The 20,461-nt window shown below is 47.7% G+C and overlaps 1 protein-coding gene across 1 annotated transcript in view; it reads left to right on the forward strand.

Annotated features, from left to right (window-relative positions):
- Nucleotides 1–20,461, forward strand: part of EFTUD2 (elongation factor Tu GTP binding domain containing 2) — a 511,582-nt gene that overhangs the window by 253,626 nt on the left and 237,495 nt on the right. The window lies entirely within an intron of this gene.

Genomic DNA, 20,461 nt, shown 5'->3' on the forward strand with positions numbered 1-20,461 from the left:
TTTCTTAGTGTCCCCTTTGTCTAGTTTCTCATGTAACATGTATATGTTACCTTTTCTACAATTAATGGCTGGTGGCAGTGGTTTACTTTTTACTACCATTGTGTATTTTTACCGCGGGCTGCGTTCGCAGCTGCAGTAAGGCACCCATGTGCCCATTTTGTCAAAATGGCCCAGGTTGTCTTTTTTCGCGTTTTCTTGTTGGAGAGGTCCTTCTTGAGATTTACTCTGCACGCCAAACCAGGTTTGGTCCCTTTGTTTGGTTTGTTTTTTGCGGGATTCACAAGTGAAGCCCGCCTCTGGCGGCTCCAGTATGTCTGGCAAGGGCAGGAAGTGAGGGAGGTGCCAGAAAGTCCCTGTGCTTAATCCCCTTGGTTACAGGAATGCACCCAAAGGTGATTAGCCAGCTGGCTGTCCTTGAAGGACAGCCACCCTGCTGTGTGATTGACAGATAGGCTGTAATGAATGGGAGAAACCTGCATAAAAGATTAGGCTTTTTGGCCTGGAAAGCAGAGTCGACCACTGGACGAAGGAATCTGAAGAAGAACTTGGAAGAGACTCCTGCTGCAACCCCTGGACCGTTGGTTTGCCCGGTGAAGCCCTGCTGCTGTGCTGAAGCTCGAAATTCATCTCGACAGAGAAGCCCTTCAAGGACGACTTCTTCCTTTGAGTTGGTAGGACCATTCATCCTGTAAGCCACCTGGAAACCATTATCTGAGCTGGTTAGGATTAACCAGGGAGAAGGACACCAGTTTGGGTGCTTGAAGACAGCTACTGGAATCGAAGAATTGCAAGTTTGCCTGCTTTGTGACCAGTCCCCGTGCAGAGCAGGAGTCCCCCCGACATTCTCCCTCTTGTCCCCACGACTGAGGCTTAGGAACAGCGAGGTCTGCAAGAACTACCAGGAACAGAAGTCTTCAGCTGCAACTTTTTCTTCAATGTAAGGTACTGTGAAAACCCGACCGAGCAAACTTGCCTCTCAATGCAAAAGTTTGTGGAACTTTGGCAACTTGCAGGCCTAGTCAGCTTTTGACCCGACATAAGAACCTTTCTTCCGTGATCTATGTCTGAGAACCGTGGCAAAGACTTTTCCGTTTAAATACCAGAACCGTTTTTACCTATAAAAGACTCTAGTACATTGACTTTGGCCTACCTATTGCATTGAATCAACTCCTCTGGTGACCTCAAACTATTTGCACTGTTTTAAAGTAATTGTAATATTCGTTTTATTAACTTATGCCTTTTTGCTCCTACTTCACATGCTCTGAATGCCATTTTTCTCCTCCTTCAAAGTAGCTTAAATGTTTCAGAACTGGTTAGTGTAAAAGTATTGTAGTATATTTCTGTGTGATATTGATTGCCTCCTTTTAGTGAATGTTTTCTAACTGACTGTGTAATAAATTAAGAAGTGTTTTACCAAGAAACCTTGAGTGTAAGTGTCTATCTGAATACTTGTGATTATAGACCTTTGTGTAACCTCCTTACAAGCTCACACTCCCTCTTGAGATAAGCCTGTCTGCTCAGCTTTCTACCAAAAACTGTGTGTACAGACTTATACCAAAGGTTAGTTTTGCTTACACCTGTAGTCCTAATTGTGTGTAGTGGTCCCAAAGGGTACTGCATACAAACTTTGCTCAACTCTCCACCAGCTGAGGCTGAGTGGGAGGACCAACCAGAGGATGGTGAACCAGCTACTGGTGAAACAGAGCTGGACGAAGCCCTTCCCCCTGTTGGAGATCTGTATCCTAAAGACCATCCCGAGCTGCAGACTTTGCTTGCAGAAGGCGGCCCCTGTAGGGCAGACTTCAGCAGAGGTCAAAGGGGGTCCTACTCTTGAAGGAGTTCGCCAACAGTCAGCTTCCCAGCTGGATGGGCAAGAGCCAGGGAAGCACATGCTGTACTGGGAGGATGGCCTTCTTTACAGTGAGCCAATACAGTCTAACCCAGGGTACTATAGAAGACTTGTAATGCCTCAGGAGGGGAGACAACAGTTTCTACTGTTAGCCCATGACATTCCCTGAGCTGGTCACTTAAGTTTTAAAAAGACCAAGGAAAGGATTTCTCTATATTTCTACTAGCCTAAGATGGGGTCTGATGTAGATACATTCTGTAGAAGTTGTCGCACTTGTCAGACTTTTGGCAAGAGTGGAGCCAAGAACGTGGCACATTTGGTGGCTCTCCCAGTGGTGGGAGTTCCTTTTGAGGGGGTATGGATTGACATTTTTGTTCCCCTAGACCCTCCACATCTTCAGGAAACCTTTTTAGATTGGTTGTGGTAGACCATGCTATCATGTATTCTGAAGCTACACCTATGAGAACTGTTACTGCTCAGGAATGGCTAAGGTCCTCCTTGGTATTTCTATCCGGGTAGGTTTTCCTTATGAGGTTATCTTAGACAGGGGGACCAGTTTTATGTCCCACTACATGCAAGCCATGTGGCAAAACTGTGGAGTGACCTACAAGTTCTCAACAGCCTACCATCCCCAAACCAATGGGTTGGTGGAGAGGTTTAATAGAACCCTGAAGAGCATGATGTGTGCCTTAGAAGAGCCCCTTAGAAGAAAGTGGGACCTTCTACTGCCATGCTTTCTCTTTGCTTAAAGAGAAATCCCTCAAGAAGGGGTTGGCTTCAGCCCCTTTGAGCTCCTCTATGGTCATCTGGTTAGAGGTCCATTGGCCCTAATCAAGGAAGGGTTGGAGAGTGCTCCTTTCCACAAGCCAGTGAGAGTAACTGACTGTGTTAATTCTCCGAAGGAGAATGACACACATGATGACAGAAGCTTCTGATGACTTGAAAGCAGATCAGGCTCTGGTTAAACATTGGCATGACCAGAAGGCCAACATGGTTGAGTTTACTCAAGACCAGCTAGTTGTAGTTATAGTACCTACAAGGCAGAGGGCCTAACAGGACAAATGGATTGGACCCTTCCAAGGTTGTGGGCAAACTTGGAGAGGTCAATTATTTGATGGACTTGGGCAATCCGAAGGAGGCCCCCAGGGTCTTTTACACCAACCGCCTAAAGGCATATGTATCCAGACCAGAACTGGGAGCTTTGCTCTTAGCATCTGATCAAGAAGAGGAGGAGAGTGACCCTCTACCTGACCTTCTCAGGGGACAGCCTTTAGAAGGGAAAATAGGAGTTAGTCTCTCTTCTGATCTGACTCTGAAACAACAGGAGGAGTTTGCCTCCCTGTTTTCACTGACACCAGGCTTGACCCCTTGCTGCCAGCATGATATCCTCACTGGTATGATATATGATATGATCGTTTATTTATATAGCGCCTATACACAATGTGTTTCAAAGCGCTTCAAGGCAAGGGAGGGAACAAGGGAAAATACAACGTCATTCTTACACGCCATGAACAGTAAGGATGTGAAATTACTATCATACTCGGCCTGACGACATTTCAGATAGTGCAAGGAAGGGAGCGGGAGAGTGGGAAGGAAATGGAAACAGACGGGCGCATACCGTACTAGGCCTGACGACATTTCTGGTAGAGCCGGAGGAAAACAAAAGGTGAGGGAGAGGGGTGCAGGAAGGGAGGAGAGGAACAAAACAAGCGACTATCGTACTAGACCTGACAACGTTTCAGATAGTGCTGGAGGGAGGGAGGGGGGGGACAGTAAGGGTTTGGGGGAGCGACAGACGAGGTTGCTATCATACTAGGTCTAGGGACAATTCTGATAGAGTAAGTGCATAGAAGAAAGTAAAGGGAGGATATAGGAAAAGGGAGAGGGGAGGGGAGGACAGAACAGAGAGAGTAAGCAGTCAAAAAAGGAACAGGACAGGTAGACAGGTGGCCGTCTACCTGTCAAAAGCAGGGGTTACAGATTGTCAGACCATGTAAGAACCCACATAAAGGAAGAGGTCAAAAAGATGCTTGATCTCGGGGTGATGGAGCCATCTACAAGTCCATGGGCTAGTCCAGTTGTACTAGTACCAAAGGCAGGATCCAAGGAGTTGAGTACTGTGTGGACTATAGAGCTCTTAAGGCAGTCACCACGACTGATGCCCATCCTTTACCTAGGGCAGATGAACTGGTGGATAAACTTGGTTCAGCCGAGTACCTGAGTACATTTGACCTAACCTCAGGCTATTGGCAAATAGCTCTGACAGACCATGCCAAGGAGAAAACTGCATTTTCCAGCCCAGGAGGCCTCTACCAGTTTAAGGTTATGCCTTTATGCCTTTTGGACTAAAGAATGCACCTGCTACATTCCAAAGGATGGTAAATCATGTTCCGAATGAGATGGAGGACTTCTGCATGGCATACTTGGATGACATTGCAGTGTTCAGCCCCACTTGGGAAGAGCATATTGACCACTTAGGATATGTATTGCAGGCTCTTGAGCAGGCCCATCTGACCATAATGTTAGGCGGAATTGCATGCAGTACCCTCTGGGACTACTACACACAATTAGGACTACAGGTGTTAGCCAAACTAACCTTTGGTATAAGTCTGTACCACACAATATTTGGTAGCGAGCGGAGAAGCCAGGCTTATCTCAAGAGTGAATGTGAGCAGTACATGTCCCATCTCCACTGCAGGAACAGTGCAACACCTAGAAGCTGGAGCTTCCCCCTTCATCGTGGTAAGCCCGTGGGTTTATTTGACAATCTGTGGCATTTCACTGTGCATATCTCGGAAAAGCGCTCTTGTCTGCGCGTTAACTTCTGCCTGCTGAAATGACCGCTGCAGGCTTCCAATCTACGTTTGCTCCATTTGTTTATGTGCTCCCACATTGGGATGCACATGGGCGCACTTTTAAAGATGGCCGGCTAGTAGTCCCAGGCGCCTACCCCTGCCTCACCCCCAACCGGCCCCGTCAGATGCTACCATTGGCCACTTTTGCCTATTAGTGGGCCAATCACACGCCGGCAGGCGTGAGCCGGCCTTCCTCGCCAAGGCCCCAAACAAGGCTGCTTCCTGTACAAGCCTTCCCTGCCGTCTGCCAGAAACCCTGCATCATCACTGCTCACGATGTTCTGAGGATAACACTCATGTCTACATTTATAAGGTACTTTGTCGTTCCCACTTCTGGTGCTCTATATCTGGCATCTAGACTCCACCATATGACCTACCGACTGCACCTTTATCCTAACACCAAATCATTAGCGCCGAACAACAACCCTTCACCTTCGTACAACTCAGCCACTGTGCTGGCATCCAACAAAAATGCTCCACCCCACTTAGCCTCCAGCCGCACCAATGCCAAAGACACTAAGCTCATAGGCGCGCTCATCAATGCCCGTTCCCTCCCCGCGCATGCTCTTGATATCGCTGACATAATACCTTCCGAAAACCTAGACTTCCTGGCTATCACCGAAACCTGGTTGCATGCATCAGCTGGCCCCTACGTTCTTGGCAATCCCCGACAACTATTCCATCATCAGATGCGACAGGGATACCAATCAAACAAAGGCTGGAGGATTAGCCTTTATTTTCAAAAGTTCTTTTGAACTCAGAGCGATCTCCAACCTTCAGATCCCATCTGCAGAACTACTCTCCATTAAACTACCCATCTCCCCTAACCAAACTGCTACAGTGCACCTTATCTATAGGCCTCCAGGTCCCATCTCCACCTTCATTGAGGACGTATCATCCATCCTTGCTACTAATACTAAGCCTAACTCGCAAATCCTTCTACTTGGTGATTTCAATCTATGATACCAAGATGTGAACGATACTAAAGCCCTGGACCTTGCAAATACACTAACAGTCTTCAGCCTTACACAATACATCAAAGACCCTACACATAACAAAGGTCGCACCCTTGACTGGGTTGCAGACCTGAACTGTACTCTCAACCTGATCTCAGTGACACCTTGCTCATGGTCCGACCATCATAAAATAATTTTCGCCATTAACTCCAACCCTCAAACGTCCAAACCTAACCTCGCCCCATCTATCCATACCCGTAACAAGAAGGATATCACGGCGGAGAAACTTCTCCCCCTTATTGCGTTGACCTGCTGCTCAGACCCCACAGTTCTAGTGGATGCATATAATCATGCCATGCTAAAAGTCCTTAACACCATCGCACCGCTAAAACTGCGCAAACACTAACCTCAATTCCTGGTCCACTCCACAATTTAGAGACCTACATAAAGAAAAAAGAAAGGCTGAGTCGCAGTGGAAAAGTATACCGTCTCTAATTAACAAAAATAACCTAACCAATGCCTCCTCTATCTATAAAGTAGCCTTATTTGCAGCCAAAAAAGACGTTTACAATAAACGTATTCTGAAAGCACAATCAAACACAAAGGAACTCTTTAAGATCCTAAAGAAATTAGAGTCCCCTGTAGCCCCTCTGGTCACATGTACCCGACACCGCCTGGTGTACCAACATCAAAAAGGCACTTCTAGTCAAAATCTCTACCCTTCAATCCAAAATTAACGCTAAAAGAAGTAACCTTTCAGACTCAGCACTTAACTCCCCGTCGCGCAACTTGCCCACCCCTAAACATGCCTTCAAACCATTCAGCTTCGCACCTCTCTCTATTGGGGAAGTCGAAAATATTATCAAGAAGCTCAAGCCCTCAAACTTCCAAGGTGATTCATGCCCTGCTCCTATTATCAAGGAGGCTGCTCATGATCTTGCGCCTTTTATCACCACCTTCATAAACGCCTCATTCAGATCTGGTATTGTCCGGACAATCTCAAGGATGCATGGGTTATCCCATTAGTCAAAAAGCCCAACCTTGACCCGAGTAACCCATCCAATTATAGGCCTATTACTACTGTGCCATACTTACTAAAAATCCTGGATCGCGCTGCCTACTTACAAATTCAGGAATACCTCAAACCAACTATTGGCTCTCCGCCAATCAGGTTTCCGTCCCAGACATGGGACGGAAACCGCCCTGATTGACTTAAAAACACAAATTGAGGACCTGAAAGACAAGGGCAAGTTGGCACTCCTACTTCTTCTTGATCTTTCAGCAGCTTTCGATTTGGTAGAGCATAAAATTCTGTCATCACCTTAAAATAGCTGCTCATTTCTCAGATGGTGCCTCATCGTGGATCAGTTCCTTCTTGGCTAACAGAACCATGAGGGGTGTTCTCTCCATCTGCCAAACCAGCACCTGTCCCATTGGGAGTCCCACAAGGTTCCTGGGTCCCTCCCACATTGTACAACGTTTTTACAAAGCCACTCTTTGACATACTTGACTATCTGGGTGTCTCCTACACCAATTATGCTGACGACACCCAGATACTCATCCCCATAACAGGCGACTATGTTTCTGACTCTAAAGCACTCAATGAAGTTTACACAGTCATCCAGGGTTGGATGCCACATCACAGGCTCTGCCTCAATGATGAAAAAACGGAGTTACTACGTCCTCGGCTCTCACTTCAAACTTAATAAACTAGACCCTGCCTACAAATCATTTACCATTGATGGGAACATCATTAAAGTGTCCAACGACACAAAAACACTTGGTATTTACTTAGACTCAACACTATCTCTCACCAGACAAACGAATGTGGTTGTATCTGCGTCGGCTTACACCTGCAAATTTATCACAGCCTGCAGACCGTTCCTGACGACCGATAACTGAATTGTCCTCGCCAGAACGCTAATCATGGCAAAAATGGATTACTGCAACGCCCTATATTTAGGGACTAGCCAAAGAAACATTGACAAAGTTACAAGTTAACCAGAATAATGCCATCAGGACTGCCCTTAACCTCCCGAGGAGATCACACATCTCTGACACAAGATGCAACTTACATTGGCTCCCCGGCGTTCACCGAATGTCGCTCAAATCCCTTGCTTTAATTTACAAGGCCCAGAACAACTTGGCACCCGCTTACCTAGCCAATCGCTACACGCGGCACAATGCCAACAGACCCTTGAGGTCAGCCCATGTCCACACACTGTCTATACTTAGCTTCAAGCTTCAGACAGCCGGGGAAGCAAGCTTCCCAGTCCTTGCTTCCAAACTCTGAAATACAATACCTACCACACTTAGAACGGAATCGTCCTTCCACTCCTTTAAGAACAAAATCAAACTCTGGCTCTTTGAGCTTGACGCATCTACCTCATCCACCTAACTTACATAAAATATTATGGTTCTATGTTTTATCAGAGGCCTTGCCTTCCTTTGTACATGTAACGTCTATATATCATCTGCACTCCAGTTTACTCTGCAGTATGCCCTAGTAATACTACCAGAAATTGTGAATTGTAACCAATGGAACAAAGTACTTGACTGTAACATGTATTTTGCCTTAAGTCAGCTTTTTCATTGTTAAGATTTGTTTTTCCCCCTGGGAATTTGCCTTCCTGTATGTAACCATTACCTTTGCAAATTATGCGCCCAGATGCCCCAGGGCAAGGTGTGCAATACAAATAAATACAAAATAAATACAAATACAAGTAATTACACAGAGGACCTTCAATCACAGTGCTTCAAGTAAACATTTATACTTAAGGTTTCTTGGTAAAACGCTTGTTAATTTATTACACAATCATTTAAAAAAACATTTCACTTGAAGAAGACAACTTATTATATACCAATACCCTTCAATACAAAAGTCCAAGATTTAGAGAAAGTTTGAGCTCCCCTGAAATGGGAGACAAATGGCAGTTCAGTTACTTAGAAGTGAGGAAAAGGACAAGGTAAGTAGAATAAACCACATATACGTGTTAGTGAAAATAGTTTCAATTCACCAGAAGAGTTCAATTCAAGTCAATACGCCAGGTCAATGTCAATGGGTTAGTGTTCTGGATAGGAAAGAGCAGTTCTGGTATCAAACGGTAAAGTCTTTGCAAAAGTTCTCAGAAGTAGTTTAGGCGAAAAAGAATCATTTGTGGTGCCACAAGCTGATTAGGCCTGCAAGTTGGGAAAGTTTTACGAACTTCACTGCGAGAGTGGCGTTCTCTCAGTCGGGTTGGCACAGTAGCTTAGTATGAAGAAACAAATCCAGCGCTGAAGTCGTTAGTTCCTGGAACTTCCTGCAGATCCCACTGTTCCTAAGCCTCAGTCGTGGGGACAAGAGGGAGGACGTCGGGGGACTCCTGCACTGCACGGGATCGTCGAAAAAGCAAACAAGATGGAGTCACTTCAGTTCCAGTAGCTTTAGATTCAAGAACACAAGCTGGTGTCCCTCACCCTGGTTAATCCTAACCAGCCTTGAGAAAGGTATCCAGATGTCTTATGAGTTGATTGGTCCCATCAACTCAAAGGAAGAAGCCTTCCTTGAAGGAGCTTCTCTGTCCAAAGGAGTTTGGAAATTCGGACCTGCAGCAGGGCTTCACAGGGCAAACCAACGGTCCAGGAGTTGCAGCAGGTGTCCTCTTCCAGCTCTTCTTCGGTTCTTTCTTTCCAGTGGTCGACTCTGCTTTCTAGTCCAAGAGACTTGCCTTTTAAACAGTTTTCTCCCTTTCATTCCAGCCTCGCTGTCACTCACCCAGCAGGGTGGCTGTCCTTGACGGATAGTCAGCCAGCCAATCACGCCATAGTGCATTTGGGTCCTCTAGGAGACCAAGCACAGGGAGTTTCGGGCACCTCCCTAACTTCCTGCCCACCCCAGACACTCGGACGCCAGAGGCGGTCTTCAGTCCTTAAGTCCACCAAAGGCATACGAACAAAGGAACCAAACCTGGTTTGGCACGCAGAAACAAACACTAGAAGGACCTTTCCAAAAAGAAACGGCGAAAAAAAGGAGACTGGGACATGTTTAAACAAAGGGGCTTAAGGCGCCATCTTGAAAAACATGGCTCCCGTGATTTTTAGCTACCGGTGTTCGCGGTCGTGGGAAATCATGGTAGTTCGTTGTAAAACCACTGCCACCAGCCTTTTCAATAGGAAAGGGTAGCATTTGACTGCTACGTGAGTATTCAGACACAGGTGATAGTATGTAACCCCTCCAGCACTCCATTGTAAGATGGTGTGTGCTGGGTCTAGGAATTTGGAAAGACTAGTAAAGTCAATTTCACGTTACATTCTGTGGGAAATAGTAGTTTATCCTAGAGAAGGTATTTAAACCTTTGGGAAGTCTAAAAGACATTCCTGTGTCACTGCACTGAGGGTGCTGTGTAACACACATGAAAAGATGATGCCTATGGAGTTATCTAAAGCGCCATAAACAAAAAACACCAGTGAGAAACACACATCCAAATACATGAAAAAGTGGGGAGAAAAGGCTCACACTCTTTCCAGGAAAAAAAAATCAAGTCATCAAAATCCAGCAAAGTTACTGGGGATCTCTAAGGTGAAGGGAATTTGCACATTTATCAGAATTCTCCCTAACACATAAAGGCAAGCAAGTGTCAAATAGGTCAGAGAAAAGTGGCCTGTCTTGGACATGGGGGAGGAGGAGGAGGTGAAATCGGGCCATTGCCTAGCAAAGTACAAGCTGTACAGTACTGGGTCACACCTACTACTCAAACCCAGGTGAGAGCCTTTTGGGGTCTCACTGGTTAATATAGGAACTTCATAGAGAACTATGGAACCATTGCTTCTCCCTTGAATGTGATCTCCTCACCCAAATTCCCCAAGAAGGTCAGGTGGAATGAGGAGTGCACTAAGGCATTTGAAGGACTAAGAAAGCCCTTTGTCAAGCTCCAGTCTTGAGAGCTCCTGACTACAACCAATCCTTTATTGTACAAACTCAAATACAGGAATAGGTGCAGTTCTGAGTCAGCTGGATGAGAAAGGCAGGGAACACCCTATCTGCTTCATCAGCAGGAAACTGAAGGACCGAGAAACAAGGTTGGCAACCATAGAACGTCAATGTTTTGCCATTGTGTGGTCTTTGAAGAAGTTTAGACCATACTTGTACAGATCTACTTTTATAATTCAAACATACCACCAACCCTTGAGATGGTTAATGGAGATGAAGGGGGAAATCCTGAATTGTTAAGATAGTCAATCAGCCTTCAGGGGTTTGATTTCACCATATAACACAGGTCAAGGTGTAAAGGTGTAATCACCAAAATGCTGATGGTCTCGCCAGAAAGTATGACCGACTGGAGTAAGGAGATTCATCCAGGAGTGGATTAAATCCTCCTGTCCCTTAGTCTGGGTTGGAGGAGAGGGGGGGTGCGAGTGTTAGGGAAAATTCTCAGAAATGTGCTAATTCCAATTCCCTTCTACCTTAGAGACACCCAGCTCTTTTGCTGGACTTTAGGACTTTTAATTTCTAACCTGGAGAGAGTGAGACCTTTTTCCCACTCCCTCATGTATTTTTATGTGATTTGGACTCTGTTTCTTTTGACTTTGGAGTCTGACAAACTCCATAGGCATCATCTTTGCATTGAGACAGAGCACCCTCAGTGCAGTGTGTTAGGCAGTTTGTATGCAGTACCCTTTGGGTCCATTACACACAACCAAGACTACAGGTGTAAGCAAACCAACCTTTGGAATAAGTCTGTACTACACAGTTTTGGTAGTGTTGCTGAGCAGCCAGGCATATCTCAAGAGGGGAATGTGAGCAGTAATGATGTTACACAGAGGTCTACAATCACAGGTGTTCAAATAGACTCTTGCACTCAAGGTTTCTTGGTAAAATACTTATTAATTTATTTCACAGTCGGTTATAAAACATTCAGTAGGAGGCGGCAATATATGTCGCACACAAATATACTTCTAAGTTTCTGAGGCATTCTGAATACTTTGAAGGAGGAGCAGAAAGGCATAGGTTATCAGAACATAAAAAGACTAAATATTTGCACTGTCTAAGAATAATTGTAGAGTTCACCAGAAGAGTCAATTCCATTCAATAGGCTAGGCCAAAGTCAATGGGCTAAAGTCTTGGATAGGATAAAGCGGTTCTGGTAAGTAAACGGTAACGTCTCTGCAAAAGTTTTCAGAAGTAGTTTGTAAAAAGAAGAATCATATGTTGGGTCACAAGCTGATTAGGCCTGCAAGTTGCAAAAGTTTCAAGCACTTTCACCGCGAGAGGTAAGTTCTCTGTTTCATTTCACAGTACCATACAATGAAGAAAAGGATGCAGCTGATGACTTCTGTTCCTGGCAATTCCTGCAGATCTCGCTGTTCCTGGGTCTCAGTCGAGGGGACAAGAGGGAGGATGTTGAGGGACTCCTGTACTGCACTCGGACAGTCAAAGGCTGGCAACTGGCAAACTTCAATTTCGGTGGTTGTGAGTAAAGCACACAAACTGGTGTCCCTCTCCCTGGTTCTACGGTGTCCTGCTGCACTGAGGAAATACATCCAGCTCCGAGATAAGGTGTCCAGGTGGCTTACTTTTGAGTTGATTGGTCCCACCAACTCAAAGGGAGAAGTCGTCCTTCAAGGAGCTTCTCTGTCGATGTGAACTTGGCGATTCGGACCTGCAGTAGTACTTCACCGGGCAAACCGGGCAAATCAACGGTCCAGGAGTTGCAGCAGCCGTCCTCTTCAAGCTCTTCTTCGGTTCCTTCGTGCCAGTGGTCGACTCTGCCTTCCAAACCAAGAGACTAGCCTTTTATTCAGTCCTCTCCCATTCATTCCAGCCTAGCTGTCACTCACCCAGCAGGGTGTCTGTCCTTGCTGGACAGTCAGCCAGCCAATCGGAGTGCAATTGGGTCTCCTAGGAGACTGAGCACAGGGAGTTTCGGGCACCTCCCTCACTTACTGCCCACCCCAGACACTTTAGCGCAGAGGCGGTCTTCACTCCTGAAGCCTGCCAAAGGCGAATGAACGAAGGGACCAAACCTGGTTAGGAATGTAGAATAAAACTGTAGAAGGACCTTTCCAAAAAGAAATGGCGAAAAAAAGAAGACCGTGACCTGGTTAAACAAAGGGCTCGGGCACCTGCTTGAAAAACATGGCTCCCGCAATTTAACGCTATCCGAGCTGCGGATAGTTTGCAGTCGAGAAAAATCATGGTAGTTCATTGTAAAACCACTGCCACCAGCCATTCTGAGAGGAAAGGGTAGCATTTGACTGCTACATGAGTATCTAGACATAGGGGATACTAAGTAACCCCTCCAGCACTCTATTGTAAGATAGGGTGTGCTGGGTCTAGGAATTTTAAAAGACTAGTAAAGTCAATTTCACTTTACTTTCTCTGGGAAACAGTAGTTTATCCCAGAGAAGGTATTTAAACCTTGGGACGGCCTGGACGGCTTCCCTGTGTCACTGCACTGAGGGTGCTGTGTGACACAAATCAAAAAGATGATGCCTATGGAGTTGGTTAGACTCCATAACCAAAAGAAACAAACACAGAAAACAAACAGAATTGAAAAGTCCCAAAGTTTAGCAAAAGAGCTGGAGGGCTCTAAGGTGGGAGGAATTGGCACATTTATGAGAATTCTTCCTAACACAGTGGCACAGGGAAGTCTCTTAGATTTCCCAAAGGTTTAAATACCTTCTCTTGGTGAAACTACTGTTTCCAACAGCAGTGAAGTGAAATTGACTTTACTTTATTTTGTAACTTTCTAGACCCAGCACACACTATCTTACAATAGGGTGCTGGAGGGGTTACTTAGTATCCCTTTTGTCTAGTTTCTCATGTAACATTTTTATGTTACCCTTTCTACAATTAATGGCTGGTGGCAGTGGTTTACTTTTTGCTACCATTGTGTGTTTTTACCACGGGTTGCGTTCGCAGCTGCAGTAAGGCACCCAAGGGTGCCCATTTCGTCAAAATGACCCTGGTTTTCTTTTTTTGCCATGTCTTGTTGGAAAAGTCCTTTTTGAGATTTACTCTGCGTGCCAAACCAGTTTGGGTCCCTTTGTTCGGTTTGTCTTCGGCGGGATTCACAAGTGAAGCCTGCCTCTGGCTCCAGTATTTCCGGCACAGGTAGGAAGTGAGGGAGCTGCCCGAACCTCCCTGTGCTTAATCCCCTTGGTTACAGGAAATCACCCAAAGGTGATTGGCCGTCTGGCTGTCCTTTGAGGACAGCCACCTTGCTGTTTGACAGGTCGGCTGGAATGAATGGGAGAAACCTGCATAAAAGGCGAGTCTTTTTGGCTTGGAAGGCAGAGTCGACCACGGGAAGAAGGAATCCGAAGAAGAACTTGGAAGAGACGCCTGCTGCAACTCCTGGACCGTTGGTTTGCCCGGTGTAGTCCTGCTGCTGTGCTGAAGCTCTGAATTCATTTCGACTAGACGACTTCACCCCTTGGGTGGGTGGGACCAATCAATGCCAAAGTGAACTCGCCTGGACATCCGCTGAAAGCTGGATTTACTTACACTGCTGCTGGAACGGAAGTGCCAGGAAGAGGAACACCAGATCGAGTGCATCGCTCTTAAGTCTGACCCGAACTCCAGGAACATCCTCCAGACTTCCCTGAAGCAGGATTTACCAAGCATGAGCCACCTCAACAGAGTACTGGACCCCAGATGCGAGGAAAGTCTAAAGTGGTATCCGAGAACCGCAGTGTTGCTATTTGCTATAGACGCGAGGAGCTGAAACTGCAAAGTGCCGCTGAATTGAAGTTTGCCAATTGCTGCCGCCGACCTTCACATTGTGCTGCAGGAGTCCCGAGACGTCCTCCCTCTTTTCCCCACGACTGAGGCACAGGACCAACAGGATATGCAGAGCCACACAGGAACAGAAGCCAGCATTTACATTGACTGTCCTAGCTCGCTGAGAGCCTTTTCCACCTCTGACTTTGTGGTTTTGCCTTTCCCCCAGGAAAGGGTTAATTTACTTTGCATTAGAGGGTTTTAAAAGTACTTACCAGTTAAATAATTATTTGTTAACCTTTGTTTTATTCCCATATCTAACCCTTTGCACCCAAACTCTGTATTTCTCTGAATGTACCAGTGATAAATTAATGTCCAGTGTCCTAGTTATTTAAGTCACCTGAGAGTGTAGGAAGTGTCTGTGTGCCATCTCCAATGAGTATAATCTGATTTAGAGAAACAGAGTGTGTTTTGAAGTGTATTATAATCGTTACATGTTTTGGTCCCTTCTGAAGAAGGCTTTTATAACTGACTGTTAAATTAATAATTGTTTAATCAGGAAACCTTGAGTGTAAGTGTTTATTTGAATAACTGTGACTGTGAAACTCAGTGTTAGAACCCCACTTCTCACATTGACCCCTCTTGAGATGAGCCTGGCTGCTCAGCCACACTACCAGCCTGTGTAGTACAGACTTATACAAAAGGTTGGGTTCCATATTGCCAGGAGGTCAAGGTTGCTGTAGTCTTCCAAAGGATACTGCACACAATCCTGCCTAACACATGGCTGTAGCCCTACTTTACTGGCAGTGCCACATGCCTAGCTGCACTAGGGTGCAATCCTGACTGTTGGGGAAATGTATCCTTTTGATGCTTTATCCCCTCTCCTACCGAGATCCCCAGCACTTTTTGCTGGACTTCTGGAGCTTTTTTTCAATCCTGAATGAGTGGAGCGCTTTGTCCACTCATTCATTCTTGTGGGCTCTGTCTTTTGGTACTTTAGTCTTTGTATTCTACCTGTACTATGGAGTCTAGACTGTCTGCTCCATAGCTCTTAAAAGCATCTGTGGTTTTGCAACTCCGGCACACAGCTCTGTATGGACAGTGTTGCTGGAGACCCTTAGGATCCTTCTTTAAGATCATTTTTCTATATCCTCGAGTAAACTACAGTTCGAGGGGATTGGGTCCTCCGACATATTCCATATCTATGACATGTAATCGCCACAGCTGCTTCGGAAAATCTTCGGCATCTGCGTCCTGCGTCGATCATGTCGATACGCCGCCCTCGAGGACCTCCTCCAACAGCCGACGTCGCTGGATGTTATAAGTAAGACGCACGACGCCCGTAGCCTCAGTTCCGTTTTTTCCGCGAACGTGTTCGCTTCGGAGATCTCAGTGCGCCTCGACTCTTTGGAGTTTCTGTTCTTTCTCGGTTCTTCGAACCTGTTCGTATTGTGAAGTATATTCTTCATGAAGATGTCTACCTCGTCTTACACCCCGCGTCCGGGCTTTAAGAAGTGCGGGGACTGTGGGTCCAAGATGCCGGTGACGGACTCGCACGACTCCTGCCTCTGGTGCCTAGGGGAGGCCCATGACACGGATGACTGTCGACTGCCAGTAGCTCACGTCCAAAGCCTTGCGGGAGCGCAAGAGGAAGTTGTCGGTAGGTAAGGTGTCCAAGCCACGGAAGTCGAGGTCTGCAGGGCTTTCGACAGACGATTTGAGGGGCGACTCTCTGCATCGTCGTTGGAAGTCCAGTGGTTCCTCGGTCCTGGAGTCGGTTCCGCCACTCCTCTGCCTCTTAGAGGCACTCCCGGAAGCGCCGTCATCGGTCGCCTTCCCCGTCCTCATCCGAGGACTCAGCCCGTCGGCGGGTCGCTTATCCCATCAAGCATGCGACGCCAGAGGAATGGGCTTCCTTCGGGACGAAAATGTTGGTGATTCTCGAATCGCAGGGCACTGATCCGTCCGCGCCTCCGAGTGGGGTCTGTCAAGATCGGTCGAGAGACACTGATCGCACGCCTTCGGACTCGAGTGGTCGGCACGATTCGCGGGAGAGGTCCCGCTCGGACAAGGGGAATCGTTCTCGTCATGCCCATTCCAGGTCCCGGTCCTCGACGCGCTCGAGACCATGTGCACCTTTGGTGCCTTCGAGGAAGCAGCCGCTTCAGCTCAGTCATGAGGCCATGTCCCATGGTTCGCCGGTTGGGGGAAGGCTGGCGCAGCATCTTGCAGAGTGGCGCGCCATTACTTCAGATGTGTGGGTTCTGGACATCATAGCCCACGGCTACTGTCTTCCTTTCCGGAAGAGGCCTCAAGACAATCCACCGGGGAATCTCTCTTTGAAGAGTCCGGATCCGCTCCTTGCGCAGGAAATTCAATCCACGCTGGAGAAAGGCACCATAGAACTGGTGCCTGTAACGGAGAAGAACAAGGGATGGGTATTCCCCTTATTTTTTGATTTCCAAGAAAGACGGGGGTTTGAGACCCATCATGGACTTGCGCGGTTTGAACAAACTCCTCAGGAAGGACAAGTTCAAGATGGTTACTCTCTCTCAAGTCCACCAGGCCCTTCAACTTCAGGACTGGTTGGTGTCTCTCGACCTCAAGGACGCTTATTTTCATGTGCCGATACATCCAAAGCACAAGAAGTACCTGAGGTTCGCGGTTGGCGACTCGCACTTTCAGTTTTGGGTCCTGCCTTTCGGGTTGACCTCCGCCCTGCGGGTCTTCACCAAGCTCATGGTAGTGGTGGCAGCGCACCTCAGGAAAGGGGTGATTCACGTCTACCCCTACCTGGACGATTGATTGATCAGGGCGCGCTCTCCCGAGCAAGTCCTGCATCATCTGTCAGTCACCTGCCACTCCCTCCACAAGCTGGGCTTCTCCCTCAACTTCAAGAAGTCCCATTTGACACCAACTCAGAGGCTCCAGTACATTGGAGCTGTGCTCGACACGTCCCTGGGGCAGTGTTTTCCTCCCCAGGTGAGGGCTCATCACATTCAGCAGATGGTGCACAAGTTTCAGCTTGCCCAGAGTCTCCCAGCGTTCGAGTTCTTGAGGTTGCTCGGCCTCAAGGCATCTTGCATTCTTCTGGTGCCAGAGGCCAGGTTGCGGATGAGATCTTTGCAATGGGCACTCAAGCAGGTTGTCGGACCCTGTTCAGGTGACGTCCTCGGTCGCCCAGGACCTTCTGTGGTGGGCTGTCGAAGACAATCTGATGAAGGGGGCTCCACTTTGGCTACCCTGGCCGGAGGTGACGATCATGACGGACGCATCCCTCACAGGATGGGGAGCTCATGCCAACAAGTTGAGTCAGCGGTCGTTGGTCTCTGTCTGAGTGCAGAATCCATATCTATCTGTTGGAGCTGAGGACCGTCAGGCTAGCCCTGAAGGCTTTTCTGCCGACTGTGCGAAGGAAGAATGTCCTGATCCTGACGGACAACACGGTAGCCATGCACTACCTCAACAAAAAGGGGGGTGGGGGCAGGGTCACTTCCTCTGTGCAGGGAGGCGATGCAGCTGTGGTTCTGGGCAATCCAGCAGGAAGTTTCGATCTCAGCAGTTCATCTGGCCAGAGACGAAAACAAGACAGCGGACGCTCTGAGCAGGCAGAGCGCGATCTCTCACGAGTGGGAGTTGGCTCAGGAGATTCTCCTGGAGATCTTTGCCCTTTGGGGGACCCTTCAAGTGAACGCCTCCAGTGTCAACCGGAAGTGCGAGAGGTTCTGCTCGCGGGAATTTCCTCCAACAGGAGCCCTAGGAGACACGTTCATGGTGGAGTGGTCATTCCCACTGCTGTACGCGTTTCCTCCAGTCCCCGTCATCCCACAAGTACTGCGGAGGTTCCAGAGGTTCGGTTCCCAGATGATCCTCATTGCTCCGCCGTGGGCCCGGAGGATGTGGTACCCGGACCTTCTTGACTTGTCCATCTGTCCTCCACGTCGTCTTCCCTACCGAGACAATCTGCTCTCACGGGAGGTGGGGGTCAGGTTCTCCATCCAGAGGTCAGATCCTTCAACCTTCACGCTTGGTTTCTGAAAGGTGGAGATATAAGGATTGGGACCTCCCTGAAGACGTGATGGAGGTGTTGCTCTCGGCCAGACGGCCTGCAACAAAGCCCCTGTACCGTTGGCGTAAGTTCTGCGACTGGTGCAGGATTAAGAATGTGGATCCTTTTGCATGTGACATTCCCATGGTTCTGTCTTTTTTGCTTTCTTTGGCCCACAGGGGCTTGCAAGTGGGTACCGTTAAAGGTAACCTGGCGGTGCTGTCTATATTTAAGCGCTCGTCTGAAGAGTGTTCCTATTTTAAAATTCCTTTAATTTCTCAGTTTCTGAAAGGGCTCACTAATGTGTTACCTCCGTCACCTTTCCGGGTGCCCGTTTGGGATTTGAACCTTGTTCTCAAGTTTCTGATGGGTGCTCCGATTGAGATTGAGCCTTTGCATTCATGCCCTTTGAGACTGTTAACTCTTAAAACTGTATTTTTTGGTTGCGGTCACTTCCGCTCGCAGAGTGAGTGAGTTACAGGCACTTTCAGTTAAGCCACCCTTCACTGTGTTTCATAAGGACAGGGTTGTCCTTAGAGTTCGTCCTTCATTTCTTCCGAAGGTGGTGTTGGAATTTCATTTAGGCCAGAAGGTTGTTCTTCCGGCGTTTTATCCTCCTCCACATCCTGGTAAGCAAGAGGAGAGGCTCCATAGGCTTGATCCTAGGAGAGCGTTAAGCTTTTATATTTCACGCATGTCCCGTGTCAAAGTGGACGATCAACTCTTCATTGTTTACGCTGGAAAGCGTTTGGGACAAGCTGTGACGAAACAGACTTTGTCTCGCTGGATTGTTTTGGCTATCTGAGTGTTACTGCTTGGTGGGTAAGGACCCACCGGTCGGCTTGTGGGCCCATTCTACCAGGGGTATGGCTGCCTCTACTGCCCTACAGAGGGGTGTTCCTATTCGTAACATCTGTGATGCAGCCACCTGGGCTTCGGTACATACGTTTGTACGTCACTAATCGCTCGATTCCATCCGTGGGCAGGATCTGGCCTTTGGCAAGGCGGTCCTTTACTCCGCAATTTGATTGGGCATTCTAAATTTCTGTTTTCTAAATTCTTTTCCCACCTCCTTGCATTGGTACTGCTTTGGGGGTCTGTCATAGATATGGAATACGTCGGAGGACCCAATCCCCTCGAAGAACAAGTTACTCTCTTACCTGGTAACGTTCTTTCGATCGGATGGTCCGACGACGTATTCCATATCGCTCCCTCCCTGCCCCGCTACAGAATGTCTTATGCGATTGCATCATACGTTTCCGCAAGGCTTTGTGTGTCAGACTGGCAGAAGACTGGTGCCACACGTTCTGGGAAAAAAAACTACAACTGAGGCTACAGGCGTCGTGCGTCCTACTTATAACATCCAGTGACGTCAGCCGTCGGAGGAGGTCCTTGAGGGCAGCAGATCGACGTAGGACGCAGACGCCGAAGATTTTCCGAAGCAGCACAGCTGTGGTGATTACATGTCATAGATATGTTATACGTCGTCGGACCATCCCATCGAAAGAACGTTACCAGGTAAGAGAGTAACTTCTTCTAAAGGATAGAGGGCTACTTAGCATCTCTCCCAAAACTCTATAGCCTTAGAGAGTGGCACACACCACCTTATGTGGAGTGCCAAAGGGATCCCCAGGATCCCCCTTCTCTGTTCTGCTGTGACTTTTAAGTCACATAGACAATCTCCTAGTTATAGCCGTTTGCAGTGGAAGTGGTCTACCTAGTATTGTCATTTTGGTACTGCAGGATGTCCATAGCCATGGTAGTGCACAATAGGCGCACCCAAGTACCAACTTGGGGCCCTCTTCTTCTTTTTTTGCCATTACTAGCGTAGTTCTTTCTTAGCCCTTCTTCTACTGTCCTGGAGGGGAGAGGGGGGGTTGGGGTGGTGTGTGTGTTTTTGCCTTTGGCAGGAACACTTGGGTGTCGCTGCCTAGTATCCAGAGTATTCGGGCAGGCAGGAAGTGGGGGAGGACTTTTCCCCCTAGTCCCCCATCATTTGTCTGCCAGAGTGCCTGAATAGGACCAGCTTCCCAAAGTGGATGCGGCTGT

The sequence above is a fragment of the Ambystoma mexicanum genome, chromosome 13 (assembly GCF_040938575.1).
Source record: "Ambystoma mexicanum isolate Mex_15411 chromosome 13, UKY_AmexF1_1, whole genome shotgun sequence".
In the NCBI taxonomy this organism is placed as follows: Eukaryota; Metazoa; Chordata; class Amphibia; order Caudata; family Ambystomatidae; genus Ambystoma; species Ambystoma mexicanum.